General features: G+C 40.2%; 1 long non-coding RNA gene and 1 other non-coding gene across 2 annotated transcripts; one reads left to right on the plus strand and one right to left on the minus strand.

Moving 5' to 3' along the window:
- Positions 1-15,915: 15,915 nt before the first annotated feature.
- Positions 15,916-18,870, minus strand: LOC112826918 (uncharacterized). Its single transcript, XR_003209078.1, has 2 exons — positions 18,306-18,870; positions 15,916-17,914 (listed from the first exon to the last, which is right to left on the minus strand). It is a non-coding gene; the product is annotated as an uncharacterized lncRNA (long non-coding RNA).
- A 3,384-nt stretch (positions 18,871-22,254) lies between these two features.
- TRNAQ-UUG (transfer RNA glutamine (anticodon UUG)) lies at positions 22,255-22,325 on the plus strand. Its single transcript has one exon. It is a non-coding gene; the product is annotated as a tRNA-Gln (tRNA).
- Positions 22,326-22,767: the final 442 nt, after the last annotated feature.

Raw genomic sequence — 22,767 nt, forward strand, 5'->3', positions numbered from 1 at the left:
ATATGTAATTTTGCTCAATTTTACCACAATCCTTCATTCCCAGCTACTGCTTTTTATGAAACCCTATTATAAATTTGTTTATATTATTTCCATTCTTGCTTCAAAATGCCTTGTGGATTTATAAAATTGGCAATAACACTATTAAGTCCAAAATCTCAGTTCTGAGTAAAAGTAAAAGAAATGTGTAAAAAATGTCTTTTGCCACAATATGGAGTCACTCTTAGCAGATATAACTTATATATTTACAGGTTAACACAAATCAAATATTTAAATCATTCTTGCTGCTAAATAAAGTTCTAACTTCATCAAGAGATGGAAAACAATATAAATATTTAGAAAGTTTATTATATTTAATATAATGATCTTTTGATTATTGATTAATAATTACAGAATTACTGTATCTAATATAATGCTTTAATTTGCTCAAATTATTTGGCCGGTGTAATCTGTCCTGGAAGACGTCGAATGGATGAATCCTGTCATCAAAGTTCTTGTTCAAGACAATATTTGCCAAAAAAAAAAAGCGAAAATCTAAACTCAAAGCTGATTTTTAAAATAATTTGACAATGTTTATAAGGAAAGATATTCCTTTATAAAAACCTAAACGTCTTAAATATCGTACGAAATTCTTTCCTAAGCTTTCTTTTTCCTAAGTCACAAAGAACAGGAAATTTAGTCTAGCACCTCAGCAAATCTAATAGAATGCCAGCAACTTTCTATTACAACATTAAAGCCCCAGAAAGTATAGGGTCTTTCTTTTCTCTCCTAGACTCCAGTTTCCACTGTATCCTAGATGATGGTTGTTGAAATCAGCCGCATTTCAAATACTGTTCTTTCAGAACATGCCTGTACAAATATTAATTTTAATGTTGTTCGTAGTTATTCTTGAAAACTGCTAAGCTAGTAGTTTGTTAGGAAATAACATTTTATGCTTTAAGATTCTCAATCTAATAGTGCCTTGTATTTTTTGTTTTCTCTTACATCATTTGTTTATCTTTTGCTTATCTTACCTCATTTCATCTGCACCATAATCCTATGAGGTCAGTAGGGTTGTGTGCCAAGTGCCCCTTTCCTCTTGTTCCACTTCTTTCCGAGAGAGCGTTGCCTTAGCGTGCACTTGGGGAGGCCAATATGCTTCAGGGGAAGCTGGGCAGTCCCCCATCGTGTTAGCCTCGGCTGTGATAATTATATTGCTTTCACCAGTGATTGGTTCAAGAACAGCAAAGAGATGTAAGGGAAGTTTCTGAGGGGCCTCGGGAGAGGTTTTAAAATGCACCTGGGGGAAACCTCTCTTTTCCTGCCTCTGAATGTTGTAATCACAGAGGAAGAAAGTGAGCCCGTGAGAGGTTGTTGGGCCCAAGACCCACATGTTAAGGGGAGTGAATGCAAGGGAATAAACAGCAGGGAAAAATACTTAATCACCAGTGGACAATATATATAAGATAAATATATATAAAACATACATGAAGGTGTACAATAATAACAGGCTGACATAGATCCTTAATGACACAACTAAACCTACAAAGCAACAACACACCTTACCAAAAGAGAAACGAATGCCCCCCAAAATTTAAAAAACCAGGAGATGAACCATAGCCACATACATTTCTATGGATGGATCTCAGCGTGGATAAAAGCCATCTGCAGAGAATCCACATAGGATGGTTGCATTTACATAATATTCAAAACCAGGCACAACTAAAAAACAGCTCTTTGTTATAAAGATGAAGAAAAGCTATAAAGAAAAGCAAGAGGATAATAAATACAAGTTCAGAAGTTCCCTTGCGGTGCAGACAGACAGGATTGAGGAGCGCCCACACTATCCTGTTCTCAAGCTGGGAGCTGGGAGACGGTGTCCATGTGTCATGTTACTGTTGTTCTTTATGCATTACAGGTTATAGATATTCCTGCGTAGTATTCAATATGTAATTTAAAAAAAAAAAACCTATTCACAAAGAAAAGGGAATGTTGTCAAGTAACCAGTTAGGACACTTGCAAATACCAGAATATTTTTATTTAGAGAACAGAGTTACTTTGACTCTATGAGAAGGGTAAGGCCTCCTACTTTAATCTGAGGTCGTGAGATCAGATCCTGGGTCAAGGCAACTCAGAGTTTTTTTTGCTCATGTCTGGACATGTGAGGTGAATAGGCTTCTAGTGTGAGGTTCCGTGTTTGCGTAGAAGTCAGACTGTGTTTGCTGTTGTAGCTGCAGGTGTCAGAGGCTAAAATTCCTTCTACCATCATTATTTTTATCTCCCCTGTTGTCTTTGGGTTTCCCTAGACACTCCTTCTTACTTCGGATCTGAGGCTTATGGTCCTTTCTGTTGTAATCCCTGGTTATTCTACAGGAGCGCAGTTTATGTAGCGGTGACATGTGGGGAGAAGGAAAGGGTTCTATTCTTCTTGTGATTAGCTTTCAATCTGTGAGTGAGCATGTACCGCTGGGATGTAATCTTCACAAGCGCTTCTCCATTTCTTTCCTGCCTAGTGAAACAGGAAGGCTGGAGGGGGCAGGAGCTGGGGATTTTTCCTTTTCCACACAGAAGGCTAGAGGAAGCTACAGTTGGGTGTTTCCTTGCCCCTAAGTCAGGTGGGCTCTGGTAAATTATTTCTCTAGAATGCTCTGGGCAGATTTCAAAATCACGCCACCATGCCCTGACACCAGAAACATGGGATTTTTCTCTGATCTTCACCCGAAGAACTTGGTAGGGGCACTGGGAGGTAAAACTAACAAAAGCAGGGCAGACCCCCTAAGATGGAGGCCCCTGGAGATTTTAACTCTCTAGCTCATCTATGCTGAGCCTCCAGCAACTCATCAATTAGTTGAAGCTTTTCTACCTTGGTCTTGCCTTCCACCCCCATTAAACTATGATTTTCTGTATTCACCTGTCTCTTCAGTCCTTGAGACAACATCTTACCTGGTGACTTCCATCATCTGAGAGATCTAAGCACAGTTCCCGATTTTCAGTTTGTTCAGCTTTTTCTTTTGTAAGGACAAGAGGGATATGTAAGCTCTTTCCATGTCTGACAGGAAATAGGTAGCTCACAATTCACTCTGCAGACTTTTGAATTTTATAAATAAAACTTCATAAGTAAGACATTAACAGTTTCTCCCCTTCTACCTAAATAGCACACTTATAGTCTCCAAAGGAAAAGGGAAGGGAGGCAACATCGAAAGTAGTGGGACAGGTTGGGATGAGAGGTTTCTTCCAATGGGCAGGGCATTGGGCCACCAGTCACCGATGGGTCACTCGGCGGGAGAGAGCACGGAACCAAAGAGCAGACCTGTGCAAAATGATGTGCTGGGCAGTAAGTGCTCTTCAATGCTCGGTAATAATTTTTTAAATAGCATTTTACAGAATTGAGAGAAATAAGCCATAAAAGAGTACTTAATTCACTTTCAAGCAGCTGTAATATTATAAGGAAGCACATCAGCAGATACAAATATTCTCTAGAACAGGTTTAAAATGCTGTCAAGAACAGTTTCTCTGAAACACAAAGACAGGTTTGGGAAATCCTCTTATCAAACAATGTACACTTTAAGGCAAGAAATATTTTTAGAGACAGGTTTTTCATAATGATAAAGTGTCCCATACACTCTGAGCACCGTAACAATTAGAATACTGTATGTCCAAAGGGACCTAGCTTCAAAATGCATACAAAAAAAAATTGACAGAATTACTGAAGCCAAGCCGTAGTGGGGCCACAGGCTGGTTTAAATTTTTGAGAGAAATACAGCACCGTGTATCAGACAATGTACAAACGCCTCATTCAAATTAGTTTCACAACTTCAACATGACATCACACTCTATTTGTTTCCATAACACCATATTTTGTGAAGCTGAGTTGTCAGTGATTGCTGTGATTAAAAAAAAAAATTAGCAAACATGACTTGAAAACATCAGTTTGGAACAGGAAACAAGGATGGTGGTGTCTAATCTGATTTCAAGTTTCGAGAAGCCCTGTAGTCCCCAACAGGTGCACACATGCTAGTGGTAAGTAATTGTGGTTATCTAAGAACAACTTAGATAAAAACACAAAACTATTTTTTTCTCTTTAAAAAAAAAACCACCAGGGACCAGGGCTAAGTTTTACTGGGGTGGCTCAACCACCTCTGGGGGCTGATTTCAGAAAGAACATTTTGTATAGGTGTGTATGTGTGTTTTTACATGTTTTAAGGAAGATGTGTATTCAGTCAGGGAAAAAGAGGCCAGCATCCCAGGCAAGACCTTCTGATTTCACCCAGGACATTGTAGTAGGGCCTTGTTGCCTAAATAGTTTCTAGTAAATTTACAAGTAAGCAGGAGTTAAGACTCTTTGGGTTTTATAGACCAGAAACCGATCTAGTTAACTTAGGCAAAACTGATGGATTTTAGACAAGCTACTGAGATCCAAGATTTGCTGAAAACCAAGCTTTCAGGGCCCACTCAGGGCTACTCTGGGAACCCACCACATGAGTTTACAGTGTCTCAGTTACCAAAAACTCCTAGCCCCTGTTTTTCAGTTCTGAATTTTCTGGAACAGAAAATCTGATTGGCCTACCCCAGTCAGTTGTGCACCTTTGGACAAATTAGCTATGTCCACAGTACTGTAGAAACACAATAGCTGGAATAGCACCCCCATGATCAAAGTGGAAAGCTTTTCTCAAAGAACCAGATACAGAATCAGCTTAATAGGGACCCAGTATTTGGGATACACATTTTTCCGCAAAGGGAGAAAAAGCACAGTTCTAACCTATTGGCTCCTCTGAATCAAAGTCCTCATTTAAACTTAGTTTTATGTTACAATATTTTTTTTCTCCACACAGGAAACTACTGTAACAGCACTAACATTTATGTCATAAGAACACTGTGGAAACTGAGCGGGATCCCCTTCCAAAGGCATTAAATCTTGACAGAATGAATTTATAAAATGAAAATCTCCCTCCGAAGGTTGATATTTAACCTTTTATATGTGAGTATTTTAAGATACTTCATTTTATTTGGATGTGTAAGGTTCTGATATAAATTTTTGGCTAGGTCTTTATACTAATGACTATGCATTAAATCTCATAGCCTGCAAGTTCAGGTAGGCAAAAAAATATTGATTTTTCTATAACTCAGCTTATTTTCTTTCTCGAGCTCTCATTTCTTAGATGACATAAATGAATGCTAGTCAAGCAGAATTTCCTTGGCCAATTCAGAGTGCTTTTCCCATCCCCTTTCTATTTCTCCAAGATTGCGGCAAAGATACAGAAAGATCTCTAACGTCCAAGCAGAGGCAGCAGGGGCTGGAAGGCCTCGGGGCCCTGTTGTCATCTGCCCAAGCTGGCAGTTCCTGCTGGTCCTCATGCTCACTGGTCTCTAGTGTGGGGCGTCTATAGTCCACACCCCATGGCCATAGTCCCATCTGGTCCACAATCTAAACCCCTTGGCAGTTCCTGGGCATGACTCTTGTCTTAACTGCGGGGTTGCATAGGTCAATAACCCACTCTGCCTGTCTCTGTGCCCATCTTAGGAACAGGGTGAGGCTGTAGATGCTCTCCTTGCCACTTTGCCTACACATCACGACCCGCACCACAACGGAGGAGAAATCTGGAAACTCACCCCTCTCCTAGTTCCCACCAAAGAAACAAAGCAGAGTTGCAATGCCCTCCTGGATCCTCAAGCATGTGCGTGGAGTCCTCCGTTCACTCATATCATCCCCTAATCGTGGCTCTCCTCGTCTACTCTCTTCTGCCCCCAGACGGCAATATCTTTGTCTAGTCTTGGTAGGTGGGCTGCCTGGGTCTGCGGAAGGGCTTGCTCTACCTCCTGTTTGTGGCATGGTATTATACTTTAGTCCTTCAGAGTTCTGCTTTTTGACACTAATTTTCTTACAACTCATAAAGCTTTTTCTTCTCAACTGCTATTCCTGCCATGAATGTCAAATGCGTACTTGGGAACATGAAACTGAACACTGACTTTTTTTTAGTCAAGCCCCTTACTTGTTGGTCCTTGCATTGCTGTTCTAAGAACCATACACTGAGAAGTGTTAGTATTACCGCCCCTGCTGCCTGGCTGAGGAGCGCCTGGTAAGGGTCACAGGAGAGACCCAAAAAAGAAGCATAGATCAATATTTTAGGCTATTAGCTCATTGCACTAAAACATTTTGCAATTATTTTTGACATTTCATTTCAAAATAAGTATGACATTAAAAAATGTAAGACATTTGGGGCACCTGGGTGGCTCAGTTGGTTAAGCGTCTAACTCTTGGTTTTGGCTCAGGTCATGAGCTCAGGGTCATGAGATCGGGCCCCACGTTGGGCTCCATACTGGGCATGGAGCCTGCTTGGGATTCTCTCTTTCCTCTCCTTCTGCCCTCCCCACCTCTAAAAAAAATTAGACATTTTCCTCTAACTTACCATGAATGTGTGAAGTAGAACTTTTATGAATGATGTATCAATAAACAGCAAACCTATTCATGAAAACCCTGATCCATTTTTATTTTTAGTTTACTTCTTACATATATTGAGGGCCCTTTGTTAAAGATAATGACATTAAATTAAAATGTTTCTTAAATATATTTCCAGTGGGATAAACATGCCCAAGGAAAACCCAAAGTCCCAGTTTGACCTGTCCAATTTGCCCTGCCTGTGTGGATATAGGTCAGCATGGCAAGGATACCGTGGACATCGGCCATGACCTTGGTTCTTTCCACTGAAGGAGCAGTTGCAGTTTGCTCTTGGAACTGAGCATTCTGACTTGTGTGGGACCAGCCCCATGCAGGCTGCCTGCCTACAGCCCTTCACTGAAGTCTGATCCATCCATCCATACCATTCCTTTGCCTACCAGGTTCCCTTTCTTTATTCGGGTTTCCTGAGCCAGGTGACCTAAGTCAGCTCAGCAATTAGTCCCTCCTTCTATAAAAACCTGAGGGGAAAGAATAGCATCTATAACTTGTCAACTCATCTCTGCTTGTGGCCCCGCCAAATTTGGGGATGTACTTTACTTTTGTGCTAAATGCCAACTACTGGTTAAGCCATCCTCGGGCCTCCTTTACTCGTTAGTCTTCTTACGTTCTGTCTGTCAAGTAAGACTTCTTGCTGGAAACAACACAGAAGGCAGCACAGAAATATGACTCAACCTACTGTGACAGTCACGTGGCCATTAGAGTCCCTGGAGCCGACCAAGAGCCATGATCAGAGTGCTCATCCTCTTGGCCACTATTGAAAGCACTGACATCATATTCCATACAGTTTTTAGGCCATGATTTGCCATTGCTGGACAATGATCATATTCATTATTTTACTATATTATTCACTAATATAATATTATTAGATGATCATTATTTTATGTATTAGTTTATTATATCTAAGGGTGTCGATGAACCTCTTTATAAAGTATTTTTTATTTGCTGAAGTCTTTCTGTGTGAGAAATTCCCATAAATGAGATTATTAAAACTATCACAAACATTAATTATGACAATTGTATAAAAATAGATGTTAGGGTAAAACATTGTGACGAGAAAAGAGAACACAATTCGTCTGGAAAATAGCAACAACTGCATGGGGTCAAGACCTGGAAAAAATGAGCCAAAATGAAATTGTATGAAGATAATGAGATTAGAAATGATTTTTTTTCCCTAAAATTTACAATGTTAACTTTTGCTGGAAATTTTTTAAAAAGACGACTGAAATATTCTGATTTTAGGGACACGTGAGTTTTTCATTGAAAAAATATTTATCCTTATTGTTTAGAGAGTACATGAAAAAAGAATGTCGTTTCTTCAGAGCATTATGGTTTTTCAAGGACATAATCAAACTGGTATTGTTTGCATTGTTTGCTGGTGTTTCAGTGTTGGAAAAGTATCTAATGAACAATAACAACAATAAAAACAGTCTCAAGGTACCCTGTTTGTATTGTACAGCTCTTACAAATATGCGCATTTGAGGACTTGTAATAATGGCTGATCTACTAATTAAACATAACTGAATAAAAATTTTTTCATATCTTAGTCTTCATTCATTCGGATTTAAATTTAATTCACATTTTGTGTGTACATTCCAGAGGAAAGACAGAATAAACGATAAGAAGGAAATAATATGGAGGGTTAACCTTTGTTTGGACAAGTAAATAAAACATTTTCTCTATTTGTAAAATTGTCTTAAAAGATGGCTAATAGCATTAATGCATTCGAGTTGCTTATTTTATTTTTTTTAAGATTTTATTTATTTATTTGAAAGAGAGAGAGAGAGAGCATGAGTTGGGGGAGGGGGAGAGGAAGAAGGAGAAGCTGACTCGCCAATGAGCAGGGAGCCCAATGCGGGGCTCGATCCCAGGACACTGGGATCGTGACCTGAGCCAAAGGCAGGCACTTAACCGACTGAGCCACCCAGGTGCCCCTCTAGTTCCTTACTTTAAGTCAAAATATAAAAGATTCCAATCCTTTCTTCCTTTTGTTCCCAGTTATCATTATAGGTCACTTTATTCTTCAACAATGAGGTAGGTTCTAGCATTTATTAAGAAACCCCTTGTTTGGGGCGCCTGGGTGGCTCAGTCGTTCGTTAAGCGTCTGCCGTCAGCTCAGGTCATGATCCCAGGGTCCCGGGATCCTGGGATCGAGCTCCCTGCTCGGCGGGAAGCCTGCTTCTCCCTGTCCCATCCCCCTGCTTGTGTTCCCTCTCTTGCTGTGTCTCTCCTGGTTAAATAAATAAAATCTTAAAAAAAAATTAAAAATTAAAAATTAAAAAAAAAACTTGTTTTATGTCTAAAAACTTCCACAAAGGCTAAAGCAGATACTATTTTTTTATCAAAGTGCCTAACACGTCACCCCTTTTTAAATCCTTTTTTTTTCTTTTCCAGCTTTAGTGAGATGTAATTGACAACATCGTATTAGCTGTAAGTGTACAACATGATGAGGTGACATCATTTCATTCTGAAATCACAGTACAAAAATGCTACAGACTACTATTGTAAATATTGGTTGTTCCCCTCCCTCCCCCCCCGCTGCCCCCTTTGGCTGATAAGTGCACTCTGTGTGATGTGTGGGATTCCTGCCTTGGTAAGACTCAGAGGGGTAAATACAAGAAAAGGGAAGTTACAAGAAAAAAAGCGTAGGAGTCCCCTATCAACTTGAGTTTGCCACTCCAGAAGGCAGTTTTGCAAATAGGGCGCTCATTAAAAGTTTATATGGTAAATTCAGGAAGGCTGAACCTGCGGAGAGCAAGACTGAAGGTTTTATAGAGAGAGCATTCTGGGTGGGCATAAGCATTGGGCAGAACCCAAAGTTTACATAAACCATTTCTCTGATATTCATCTAGCCGCTCAATAAGCATTCAGTTATTACTTACCCTTACGTCAGCACATCTGATCTTTCCCCCTTCTTCTCAGGCATTAAAAGAAGACAAAGTTGGTTATACAATTAAACAGGTCATTCATTCCTCATACCCCTTTTCAAATGTATGAGTACTAAAGGCTGCCAGACCCAGGGGATGGGAGTGGTGGAAAATAAATTATTTAAAGAATTAGCAGTATTTTTCTTCACTTAAGAATGTCATCTTAACCATTTTTTGAAAAGTGTTCCAAATTCATCCAGAAATCTGGGGAATAATCGGCAACAATAAACATGAGAGATGGAAATTTTTAAGATTTTTAAAAGCATTTTTAATTTTTACTGACTTGGGCAACTAAGTAGATGACGATCTACTTACTTAGGAAAACATAAAATACTGCTCCAGTAAAAGCAAAACCATATGCCTACCTCCAAGAATCTTCCTAGCTTTATTTTCCAGATATTTCCAGAAAAAGTTCCCAGTATATAGATCCTATTGTATATCTTGATGCTTTAGTCTTACAATTCAAGACCGCTGCTTTCTGGTTCTTGAGATAATCTTGTCCCTTTAATTCCATTCTCCTTTCAAGCCCTCATCCCAAGGGCTCTATCTTTCCAAATGTGCAGCCAGCGCCAAGCGTAGGACGTAATGGTTATAAGGCTTTATCTGCTTCTATCTATTAGCATTCTTGAAAATACATTGAAATAAACAATCGAGGACTGTAATCACTTGGATTTCTCTCCAATCTAAGTTATTCATAAGATTAAATACTTAAACAGTCACATGAGAATTTCTTGACATTTTTTCCCCTGGTTTAGATTTTAGTAAATGTATGATTGAAATCCTTGTTATGATGAATGATTTTTGAATGAAACCTGGACATTTTGTATTAAGTTATGAGACTCTGGATCTTATTGAAACCTCTGTTGTAGCTGACTTTCTCTGGCCAGCGAAGAGAGTTGCTGCTTCGTTATTTCCACGCATAATAGAAAGTCCAGGTCCCTGCTCAGCCCACACTGACACCCAAGGAGGGGCCTCCTCCCCATTACTGCTGAGGAAAGAAGGGTGTTCCAGCTCCGCACATGGTAACACCAAGGTGGCTTTGTTACCACTGGACGTCAAAAGTCTTGCCTCCCACTAGGCTTCTTCTGACCCCCAAGTGCAAGCTCCTTCCTTGGCCTTCTCAGCCCAGTGGAGGGTGGAGTGCCTTGTTTCAGCCTGCCGAATGTTGAAGTCTAGACTCCCCACTTCGTTGGTTGAGGTTGGACGAGAACACGGTTTTTTTTCCTGTGGTGTTGGCTGCAGCAGAATAGCTGTTGTCCAAAAGTTTTCTGTCTTGTTATGTCGCCCCTTTCCTGGTCCTGTGGGTAGAGAGATCAGAGTTCTGCTCCGGCCATTTTGTGTCTGCGCCCTTTGGTATTTTCGGGTTGTTGGCATCCTGGGCTCCATGTCTGGCATATATGAGGCAAAAGAAAACTCAGGGAACTCACGAGGTCCTGAGGTCCCTAGAAGAAAGGTCTCTCCACCTTTTTTCTTAGGCCTGTTTTACATAATGTTTGGGGTTTTTAGTTGTACTCAGTGGGAGGAACAGACAAAGCGTGTCTACTCCATCTTCCCAGTAGCAGGGGGCCTCAGATAAAATCCTCTCACCGGTCTTACTTCCCCGAGAACAAAATCTGGAAAAGCTGTACCATTATGACAGGACTACAATTTTCACTCAAACTCCATTTATGTTTAAGTCTGAAAATTTAGCTTTCACATCAGTTCTAACTAAATACATGAAAGTTTATCCTAGGCTGGGGGATCCTCCAACTTGGTCGTATTTCTTGGGGTGTGCAGTGTACTAAGGATGCCAATAATTGTCTTCCTGTTTCTGTGCAAGAATCTGCTTCAGATGAAAGCAGGTATGACCCTGCCCTTCCCCAGTGCCAGACGGTGCTAGGGGTGAGTACCACACAAGGACACAGTCCAGGGTACCTGGGAAAGAGGCACATGAAGTTTTATCTCCTAGGAGTTTGAGGTTGGGACACAGAGAGACCTCATAAGCTAGCTTCCGTGAAGTTCAAGGTCAGGTCAAGTCAAGGGCTGAGGCCGGCGTGTAGAGATGACTATTACACACTAGGCACAAGAAGGATAAACTTAAGAAATCAATCTATAGAAAGAAAAACAATAATCGAGCAGACACACAGGGAGAAGGAGATAAGAAGCCAAGGGGTCCCAGAGAAGATATGTGTGAATTGTGTGAGAAGATTGTGTGAATGTGATTCTGACTTGGCTCCTGCTCGCTATTCAGCGCCTGGTTACACGTCCTTTTTGCATATAAACTGCTTTTCCTGCACTTAGGTGTCCTGCGTCCCCATATCCCTCTACCCTAATAGCTTTCTTGAGTAGGTTTCGGAGCTCGAGGGTCTATGTGTGGAGTTTGGATGAGCTTTGGCCCCACTGCTGTAACTCTCCATATGGAGCAGGTTTCCTACCACAGCTCCAGAGAGTCACTCTGCAGCCTAATTATCCGCACAACACAGGCTCCCCTCCTACGCATTCGCCTTCTTGTCTATGGCCATGCGACCCTGAAGGCCCCCGATCTCACCTACATGTTTGCCTTCTTTCCCTCCACTCTCCCTCCTAGCTTTCCTGCCGTGCTCCTTTGCTCATTTTCTCTTCTGTTCTTCAACATAATTACCGAAATTTCAGAAATAGAACACAGCTGGTGAGAATACAAAGAACAAAAGGAGTTGCAACTGGCCAAGAGTTGCCAACAGGCCATCCAAGAAGACAAGTTAAAGCCAGAAATAACCAAAGCACATGGGGAAAAAAAACCCCAAGCATTTTCTAAAAGAAGTCCCAACAGCCATGGAAGTTCAAACGAGATAGATACCAGCTCAGACTTCTTTTTGCTACACCGTGTGACTGCCCACAAGAAGGACTGTTAGAATATGTCTGCCATCAATAAACAACTGAACATGGGCACCGCGGAAGATACTGACTATCAGGAATCCTAAATCCAAATGACTGTGCAGAAATCATACAACCAAGAAAATAGTTAACTTATTGGAGGGGACGATAGCTTATTTTTAAGAGGATAAATCTAATATTTTCTGAGATTTCTATATACAATCCTGGTGATGTCTGTTCAATCTTGCAAAAAGCAAAATCCTCTTTTTTTTGTACTGAATATTCCATTGTCTGATACCACAGTTTATTTATTCATTCACCTACTGAAGTACATCTTGGTTACTTTCAAGTTCTAGCAATTATGAATAAAGCTGCTATAAATATCCGTGTGCAGGTTTTTGTGTGGACATAAGTTTCCAGCTTCTTTAGGTAAATACCAAGGAGTGCCATTGCTGGATCCTGGATTAAGAGCATACTTAGCTTTGTAAGAAACTGCCAAACTGTCTTACAAGGTGACTGTACCATTCTGCATTCTAACCAGCAATGAATGAGAATTTCTGTTGTTCCACAGCCTTATCAGAATTTGGTGTTGTCAGTGTTCCAGATTTTGACTATGCTAAATAGGTTTGTAGTGGTATTTCATTGTTTTTTTTGAGTTTCCCTGATGACATAGGATGTGGAATACCTTTTCAATGTTTATTTGCCATCTGTATATCTTCCTTGATGAGATTCAATCTCCCTTCAGCCTTTTATTTATTTAGCCCATATTTTTTATTCAGGTTGTTTGCTTTCTTATTGTTGAATTTTAAGAGTTCGTTATATATTTTGGATTATAGTCCTTTATCAGATATGTCTCTTGCAAATATGTTATCCCATTCCGTGACTTGTCTTCTCATTCTCTGGTCTTTCACAGAGAAGTTTTTAGTTTTCATGAAGTTCAGCTCATCAATTACTTATTTCATGGATTTGGTGTTGTGTCTTAAAAGAGTCATTACAATAAATACCTGAGGTCATCCAGGTTTTCTCCCGTATTACCTTCTAAGATTTTTACAGTTTTGCATTTTACATTTAGGTCTATCATCCTTTTTCAGTTAGTTTTTGTGAAGGGTGTAAGGTCTGTGGCTGGATTCTTTTTTTTTTTTTTTTTTTGCATGTGGATGACCAGTTAGTTATTCCAACACCACTTGTTGAAAAGACTACCTTTGCTCCTTTGTCAGAGATAAGTTGGCGGTGTTTATTTAGGTCTATTTCTGGGCTCTTGATCCTGTTCCATTGATCTATTTCTCTTCTTTCACCAAGACCACACTGATTTGATTTCTGCTGCTTTGTAATAAGTCATGAAGTCAGGTCATGTCAGTTCTCCAACTTTGTTCTTCTCCTCAATATTGTATTGGCTATTCGGGTCTTTTGCCTCTCCATATAAACTTTAGAATCAGATTGTTGACATCTACAAAATAACTGGCTGGGATTTTGATTGGGATTGCATTGAATCTATAGATCAAATTGGGAAGAACTGACATCTTGACAATATTGAGTCTTCCTATCCATGAATATAGACTTTCTCTCCATTTATTTAGTTCTTTAACTTTATTCATCAGTTTTGCAATTTTCTTCATAGATCTTGTATGTACTTTGTTCGATTTATACCTAACTATTTCATTTTGGGGAGGTACTAATGTAAATGGTATTGTGTTTTTAATTTCAAATTCCACTTGTTCATTGCTGATATAAGGGAAAGCAATTGATTTTTTTATATTAACCTTGCATCTTTAACCTGGCTATAATTGTTTATTAGTTCCAGGAATTTGTCTATTCATCTCAACTGTGAAAAAAGGGACAGTTTTATTTCTTCCTTCCCAATCTGTATACCTTTTATTTCCTTTTCTTGCATGATTACATTGGCACGGACTTTGTTGAAAAGAGGTGGTGAAAGGGGAAATTCTTCCTTTGTACCTGGTCTTGGTGGGAAAATTTGGAGTTTCTCACCATTAAGGATGATGTTAGCTCTAGGTTTTTGGAGACAGTCTTTATCAAGTTGAGGAAGTTCCCCTCTATTCCTAGTTTACTGAGTGTTATGAATGGATGATGAATTTTGACAAATGTTTTGTCTTCATCTATTGATATGCTTATGTGATTCCTCATTTTTAGTTTGTTGATGTAATGGATTACATTAGTGATTTTTTAATGTTGAACCAAACTTGGGATACCTGGTGATAAATCCTACTTTTTAGGCACTGTTGGATTTGATTTGCTAATATTTTGTTGAGGATTTTTGTGTCTGTGGTCATGGAAGATACTCATCTGTGGTTTTCTTTTCTTGTAATGTCTTTGGTATTAGGGTAATGCTGGCCTCATAAAATGAGTTAGGAAGTATTCCTTCGGCTTCTATCTTCTGAAAGAAATTGTAGAGACTTGGTATAATTTCTTCCTTAAATGTTTGGTAGAATTCACCAGTGAACCCACCTGGCTTGGTGCTTTCTGTTTTGGGAAGTTATTAATTATTGATTTATTTAATAGATATTTCTCCTTGTGTGAGTTTTGGCAAATTGTTTTTTTCAAGGAATTGGTCTATTTTATGTAGGTTATCAAATTTGGGGATATAGAGCTATTCATTGTATTACTTTATTATCTTTCTAATGTCCTTGGGATTTGTAAGGATTCTTCTCCTTCCTTTCTGATATTAGTAATTTGTGTCCTCTCTCTTTTTTTCTTAGCCTGGCTATATATAGGCTTATCAATTTTATTAATCTTTTCAAATAACTAGCTTTTGGTTTCATTGTTTCTCTTGATTGATATCCTTTTTCCAATATCATTAATTTCTTCTCTAATTATTATTTCTTCTATTTACTTTGGGTTTAATTCACTCTTCTTTTTTAGTTTCATAAGGTGGAAACTTAAAATATTGATTTCAGCTCTTTCTTCTTTTCTAATATGTGTATTGTCATAAATTTCCCTCTAAGCACTGCTTTCACTACAATTTTTGATAAGTTGTTTTCATTTTCATTTAGTTCTAAATATTTTAAACTTTCTCTTGGGATTTCTTATTTGACCCATGTGTTTAGAAGTATGTTGTTTAAAGCTTCACAAATTTTAGGACTTTCCAGTTATCTTTCTGTTACTGATATCTATTTAGTTCCATTGTGATCTGAGAGCAGATGTGGTGTGATTTCTATTCTTTCAAATTGTTAGGGTATACCTTGTGGCCCAGAATGTGGTCTCTCTTGGTGAATGGTCCATGTGAGCTTGAGAATAATGTGTATTCTGTTGTTGTTGGATGAAGTAGTCTATAGATGTCAATTATGTCCAGTTGATCAATGGTGTTGAGTTCAGTAAGTCCTTACTGATTTTGTCTGCTGGATCTGTCCAAAAATCCTCCACTAAAAGACTTCATAAGCAGCGCACTTGTTATGATGAGCACTCGGTGTCATCTAAGTGATGAATCACTAAGTTCTACTCCAGAAACCAATATTACACCGTATGTTAACTAACTAGAATTTAAATAAAAATTTGAAAAATAAAATATGCAGCAAATAAATGACTTTAAGTATAATAATTCATATAGTCTTGCACTTAAGTCTCGTATATTGAAGACAGCTAATCAGACATCTAGTCAACAGCTAGTATAGTGTGATGTATATTCTGAGTTTCTGAAAATCCCAATAAAGCACTTCTCCTTCCCACCTGGGTTATATATATGTAAGCTATAAAACAAAAGAGTGGAACATGGAGAATTAAAATATTAACTTTATTGCTGATAAAACTAGATTGGAGGGCATAGTTTAATTAAATGAACTCCAGAATTAGGCAGATGTACCTTACCCAGTCATGTTAGACTTCCTTCCCTGGGCAGGGGCAGAGCAGAGCTTGCCCTGGAAGAACAGAGCATAGCTGGAACTCCTGTGACCTGCTAGCTCCCCAGAGGAAGAAGAGAAGCTGAGCAGAACATACCTAGGTATTTACATTTCAAATTTACCTATCAAATAAATTACTCCCCAAAGGAAGAGCTAATAAAGAGAGAGGTCAGGAGTTAAATAATTACATTTCATCCACATGGAAGAAACATCAAAAGTGGTGGAGGAATGTCCCCCCATCTTCCAACAGTACATTAAATCTTTAAAAAAAAAAAAACAAAAAACAAAACTCTAGTTCACAAATTGTAAAATATTAGCATTATTAGAAACATTTTCCTAGAATTTGAGGACCCAGAGATTTGCCAAATGTAAACAAATGGCTGAAGTTAACACACAGAATGGAGCTCACATTACAAGTAATTTCTCTTTCAGAATTTTTTATATTTGTCTTTTACTCTTGACTTCAGACAATGACAAACTAGGTTTATGTTAGCAAAGAAATGGTAAAAGGGAGAGGAGGGGAAAAGGGGAGAAAGGGCAGGAAGTAAGGGAGGTAGGAACAGAGAGGATAGAGGGGCAGAGGTAATCACTGTTAACAAGTAGGTGTAAATAGTCCCGGACTTTGTTCTCTACATCTCTTCTGCATTCTGCTACACAGAGTTGATCAATCAATTTCAGAATCTGGAACCTTCAGTCTTATTTCTATAGGACTCCATTACATATTCTTTAACTCTTCTCTGAGAAAAGAATTTTTTTCTGGGGAATAGTCTGGAGTGAGAAAAATACATATTTCCAACTAACAGTAAGGGGAAGGGCAAAGCAATGCTCAAAGCTGTACATAACCATTGCAAACACATTATTAGGAAGTGTCTGTGCAAACTTTCCCGGTGTGAACAGCCAATGAATCTCAGAGTCATCTATCCTGTACTAGACCAGAGGGCAGAACTCAGGGCAGGTGAGAGATGGTGTTTTGGGGGCCTATTAAGCAGCAGGCTCTCTACCTAGAAATCTCCTTGGTTCCAAAGAATCAGACTTAGTTTCATTTCTGAAAATACAAACCAATATCATACATTTGGGAGCTGGATCATTGCAAAAGGGAGTGCCCTTTTGCACCTGGGTCATTCTCATTTGTTGTTTTACCAAGCAGTAATTTGCAAATGGCACCTGCTTCCCCTGGCAAAGTTTTGTTGATGGGCAGTGTGGATAGCATCGAATGATCTTGGGGATAGTCGTTGAATTGTGGCTGCTGACATTTTCACTGAGGCCATTTCTGGAAGCATCTGTTGGGAAGTTAGTCATTCCATGGGACTCCCAATTGGAGAAAAAAAGAGAATGCAGGCATGAGTAAAGCAGATGTGAAACCCACTGCTTACACATTGCCACTGCATTGACTTGACTGACAATCAGCAAACCAAGTGCAAGGAGCCTGGATGGTCAGTGCCTCCTGTGCGCAGGTAAGTCTTGTGACTCCTTTTTCATGTTGGTGGCTTCTGATGACCTGAGCAGCTCTTCTGGGGAAACGGATGGTTATACTTATACCAGTTTGAATTATTCTTAAATATCAGTAACAAAAACCTAACTAACAATAACTAAGCAATTATTTTTCTCATTGAGCAGAAAGTTAGAAGGTAGGCAGGTCCAAGTCTTATGCAGTGCTCCGTGATGTCAGCAAAATCAAGCTCCTCCTTCCTTCCTGCTCTCATAGTTAGTCTACCAACTGTTGCCTCAGTGGCACAAGATAGTTGCTTCAGCTCCAGATGTCACACTTCAGTTCAAGAAAGGAAGAATTGGGGAAGAGAGAAGGAGGGGTGGTAAATGGCTGTTGGTTTAGCCAGAGAACAGTGACTGCCATATCCTGGAACACAGTTTTGGTCCTGAAACAAGGGAAATTAATTTTAAACCCAGAATCATTTTGGTCTTCCCTAAACCTACCCAGCCTGGATATTCTTGTCAACTCTGACCCCCTTCCTCCTAATAACCTGGTTCCAGAGAACTTGTTGCCAAAAATAGACCTATCGGAAGATCAGAAAGCAGGACATCTAAAAGCTGCAAATATCAGAACCTGGAATAGCCCAGTTCCCACAGGCCCGGAAGCCACAAGCCATCCCTCACCTAGAGACTAAAGAACCAAGAAAGTAAACCTTGGTTTCTCAGGAAAAACAAAGTAAGAGCATTTCAGGAAGAAGCAGTCATCTCCAGAGCTGCCTCCCAGAATATAAAGAAAAAGGCACATTGTCTCAGACATTGTACCTGGGACCAGCTCACCTTTAGATGAAATCAGAAGTTCCACTGACATCACAGAAGACAGGGCCATCCTAGTAAAACATTATGATGAAAAAGCCTGTAAGAGTATTTAATAAATAGGTAACAGTGGTTACTTCTGGAAAGGAAGAAAAAATTGGAAGATACGTGAAAAAGAACTATCACAATTTATTCTGTATACTTCTTGTACCGTGTGTTTAGAGAAGAGGGTGCCTGCACCATTGTTAAGTTCTGAGGTCAGTACTATGTGCAGTGGCAAAGTGAGTGGTTCACAATGACATGTGGAAAACCTCAGGCTTGCTTTTTCAAGCGCCAGGTGCACTGAAGGCTGTGGAATTAACACCAGGCATGGATCCTGGCCTCGAGCAGAAGTGATGAGGCATGAATGCTGTAAGTGTGCCACACAGTGGAACGTGGCTGGACAATAAAGAGGCTCAGATGAAGTGCCATGAGAACTGGAAAAACGGTTACTTCCTTCTAAGAAGGATCGAGAAAGGCAGAGCCTTGTGCAAGAGATGGTAAAATACAAAATGTTGGTGATACATTTATTTTTTTAAAAAAGATTTTATTTATTTATTTGACAGAGAGAGAGAGAACGAGAGCAGGAACACAAGCAGGGGGAATGGGAGAGGGAGAAGCAGGCTTCCCGCGGAGCAGGGAGCCCGATGCGGGGCTCGATCCCAGGACCCCGGGATCATGACCTGAGCCAAAGGCAGACGCTTAATGACTGAGCCACCCAGGCGCCCGTTGGTGATACATTTAAACATAGATGGGGCACCTGGGTGACTCAGTCATTACGCACCTGCCTTCGGCTCAGGTCATGGTCCCGGGATCCTGGGATCGAGCCCCACACCGGGCACCCTGCTCAGCGGGAAGCCTGCTTCTCCCTCTCCCACTCCCCCTGCTTGTGTTCCCTCTCTCGCTGTGTCTCTGTCAAATAAATAAATAAAATCTTTAAATAAATAAATAAAAATAAAAAAAACATAGCTGCACACTCCTTTTTTCTCTAGAAGTTCTAGTTCCGGCATCACCTCTGTAGTGTAGGGTGCCCTGGTCCTCCCAGAGAGCAACAGTTCAGACCTGAGATTTCTGTCCCTACCTCACATTAGCACATTTTCCTGTGTATAAATCCCCCTCCATTTGGGTTAAAGGGCTGAAAGTATTTTAGGGACCCTGGGGCGCACTCAGCCTGGCACTGGCAGCCATCCCACCCATCCTTCCAATTTACTGAGCTGTACTGAGTGTGGGGGAGGCGTGCCAAGTTGGGTAAGATTTAACATCTACAACTGAGGACAGTAACACCCAAGTCAGTAATGATAATGCAGTGTCGTCTGTGCCTTGACAGAAAGAATACACAGGGCGATGGAAACCAAGAGGGCCAGGTCAGAGTGAGAGGATGAGAGAGAATGGACCTTCCCAAAAGAGATGGTATTCAAGCTCTTTTTGAAGGTGGAAAAATGAATAGGGTAGATGGATGTCCTGTGAGGGCAACAGCACCATCCCTTCGGCACTCAAAAATTTTTAATGGACCCAATTATGATCAGGGTAGAGTCTAGGAGACCTAATTCCCATCTAAGTATTTCCCTTGCAAGGTAATAGACATTTTTGAAAATAAATCCAAGATTAAGAACCCATGATGATAAGAGAAAGCTGGTGAGTCCTCGAATTCCTAGAATCAGAAACAACCTGCCCACAAACTATTTTCTGATCACTTCTCAACCAGGATTTCAGAGCCCAGGCTCCCTGAGCAACAGCGATGCAGCGCCAGTTACAGGTTTGTCCTGCTCTCCGAAAGCAGAGCATTGCAGGAAACCTTCGTAAGCCGAAGGGTGTAACGTGAAGCAATTACCCCTGATCTATATGAAAGCAATTATCATTAAATTTATTGCCATTTATTTCTGGGCACTCCTAGACCCCAAAAATCTCTCTTTGGCTTCTCTAACACCTTAGGACACATCTTGCTAACGAATGCACAAAACAAATCCGGGAAGACAGATGCTCCCAGACACAGCTCAGAGCTCTGCTGGCTTGATTGCTGAGATGCTCAAGGGCAGGTCAGGGGAAGCAGCGTGGGGTGCGCACTGCCCCTGTCCCAGCGCACTGCAAAACAAACGCTGAGTGCTATTTTTGCTTTTCACCTTTTTTCAGTAAAGCAAAAGTCTTCTTTGAATTTCTTTCAGTTAGCGAAAACAAGAACCAGTGTAGGTTTTTCATGAACGTGAAGTGGAATACTGTGAACCTTCAAAAGGCGGGGGATACCTGTAAAAAGAAACATCATCCCAATTCAACAGTGAAGATCTGAGGGACTGGTTTTGGGGCCTCCACACTTTGGCCTGGAAAGATCTGTGTGAGCTACCACACTCCCCACCAGCTGGAGTGCTTTACTGCTTGTCAAACAGGCAACTCCCTTCCCCTTTGCATGACTGTGTCCCTTAAAATCAGTTGTCATCAAAAACTAATGATGTACTGTATGGTGACTAACATAAAAAATAGATAGATAGATAGATAGATAGATAGATAGATAGATAGATAGACAGACAGATAGATAGATAGACAGAYAAAAAGAAACTTTTGCTTTGATTCYACTTCCTGCAGASAAGATACAAGATATAAGGAACCAACCCTAGGTCAGCACGATGCTATTATATAAATCACCCTTTTTGGCGGGTGCAAGGTCCACATCAGGCAAGGGCTTATTTCAAATCCTCAAAGCATCTACTGACACAGGCAGTCTGGTCAGGGAACACACTGAGCAAAGATGTCATAATGTCTCTTTCTTTTGCATAATTCTCACCTCATCTTCAGGTACATACTGTGTTTCCCAACAAACAGGTGAGGAAACTGAGGCTTTGGTTAAGCAAATTGCCTGTGCTTGCATGAAAGTTGGTTATTTGAGTTCAGGGTTAGTTAATCTGACTCCAAAACCAGTCTTTTATTACATAAAGCTGCTTCTCTTAATAATCCAGAGGCTCCTCAAGGATAGAGAAAGGGAGGTGCTAGTGGAAAGAAGTTACATTTCTTGAGGTAGGAAAAATCAACTGTGTGAAAATTAATCCAATTCTGCTCACTTTACAGGATTATGGAGAAACCAACAAACACTTCTGTCACAACACTCCCACACTGCCCTGCAGAGCCAGGTTGTCTGTATAAAGGCACGAAAACCAGAAAGGCTCTCCTTCAGAGAGGTCATAAAGAACTCAAGAAATGCTCATTAACTCTTTAAGATGTTTTATGTGCCTTTCCCTTTGCCTGCAAGAAGTCTTGACACGTTGAGCCTAACGTAACTACCCATCACCTATGTACAAGCACCTAGCTATAGAGAGAGCACACAATGATGAAAAAGGGAATCCGTGGATTCCCACTAGACCAAAATCCCCGAACTTCAAACTAGGGGAAGGAAATGTGCTGTCACAGGCCAGGTGTACTGCATTGGATCCTCTGGTAATGGAGGCTAGAATGTTAATTTCCCCCAAACTTCCACTTGATTATAATGCACCATTTTGAGTAACAATCCTAGCTCTGAAGAGAGGTCCTAAGATTCACTCAATCAAGAGTTCATTCCTGGAGGTCGCCTGGGTGGCTCAGTTAAGTGTCCGACTCTTGATTTTGGCTCAGGTCATGATCTCAGGATTGTGGGATCAAGCCCCAAGGGCTCCATGCTGGGCTTGGAGTCTAATTGCGATTCTCTCTCTCCCTCTGTCCCTCCCCTCCCTCTCCCCCTCTAAAATAAATAAAAATAACAAAAATAAGTAATAATAATTCCTCCCTGAAGATCCCATTGGATTAAGGAAATGTTAAGACTCACTTATCTTTTAGAAGTTCCTAACTCTCAATGAACTGATCCTGTTTTCCACAGTCTGCTGGTCATTTTAAAAGCTGGATTTAGGAAGTGATACTAATACTCATTCCACCACCAATGCTTACTAGCAATTAAGTTTTTAGGTCTTGGGGTGCCTGGCTGGCTCAGTTGGTAGAGCACGTGACTTGATCTCAGGGTCATGAGTTCAAGCCTCATGTTAGGCACAGAGCCAACTTGATGAAAAAAAAAAGTCTTTAGGTCTTATCTCTGAATAAGATGAAAATTAAAATTTTAAGCCCAAATCCCATAGTTTGCATAGCATAGCCAAACCAAATCACCATGCAGGAATTCAGATGGCTGAGAAACTAAAGGAATGATAAATATATTTCCACACTAGGGATTTAGGTACAAGTACTGTTCTTGAATCTCCAAAGAGCTCATACTTTCCAACAAGGTTATCTGCTACTTTTCATAATCTGAGCGCAGAGCCTCCTCCAAATTTCTGAACTTTGGTTAAACTTTTGTTTTACGTGATTTTGCTATGCTTCTGGTAAAGCTAAAAGAAGATATTATGCTGTAAGGCCAGCCACCAATATCCCTTTTTGTGTCACTGAAGGTAAACTGTTGATCTAAGTAAAACAAACACGAAAGGAGTGGGAAAGTAAT

The sequence above is a fragment of the Callorhinus ursinus genome, unplaced genomic scaffold, assembly GCF_003265705.2.
Source record: "Callorhinus ursinus isolate GAN/ISIS: 27379988/994484 unplaced genomic scaffold, GSC_fseal_2.0 scaffold7, whole genome shotgun sequence".
Classification (NCBI taxonomy): domain Eukaryota; kingdom Metazoa; phylum Chordata; class Mammalia; order Carnivora; family Otariidae; genus Callorhinus; species Callorhinus ursinus.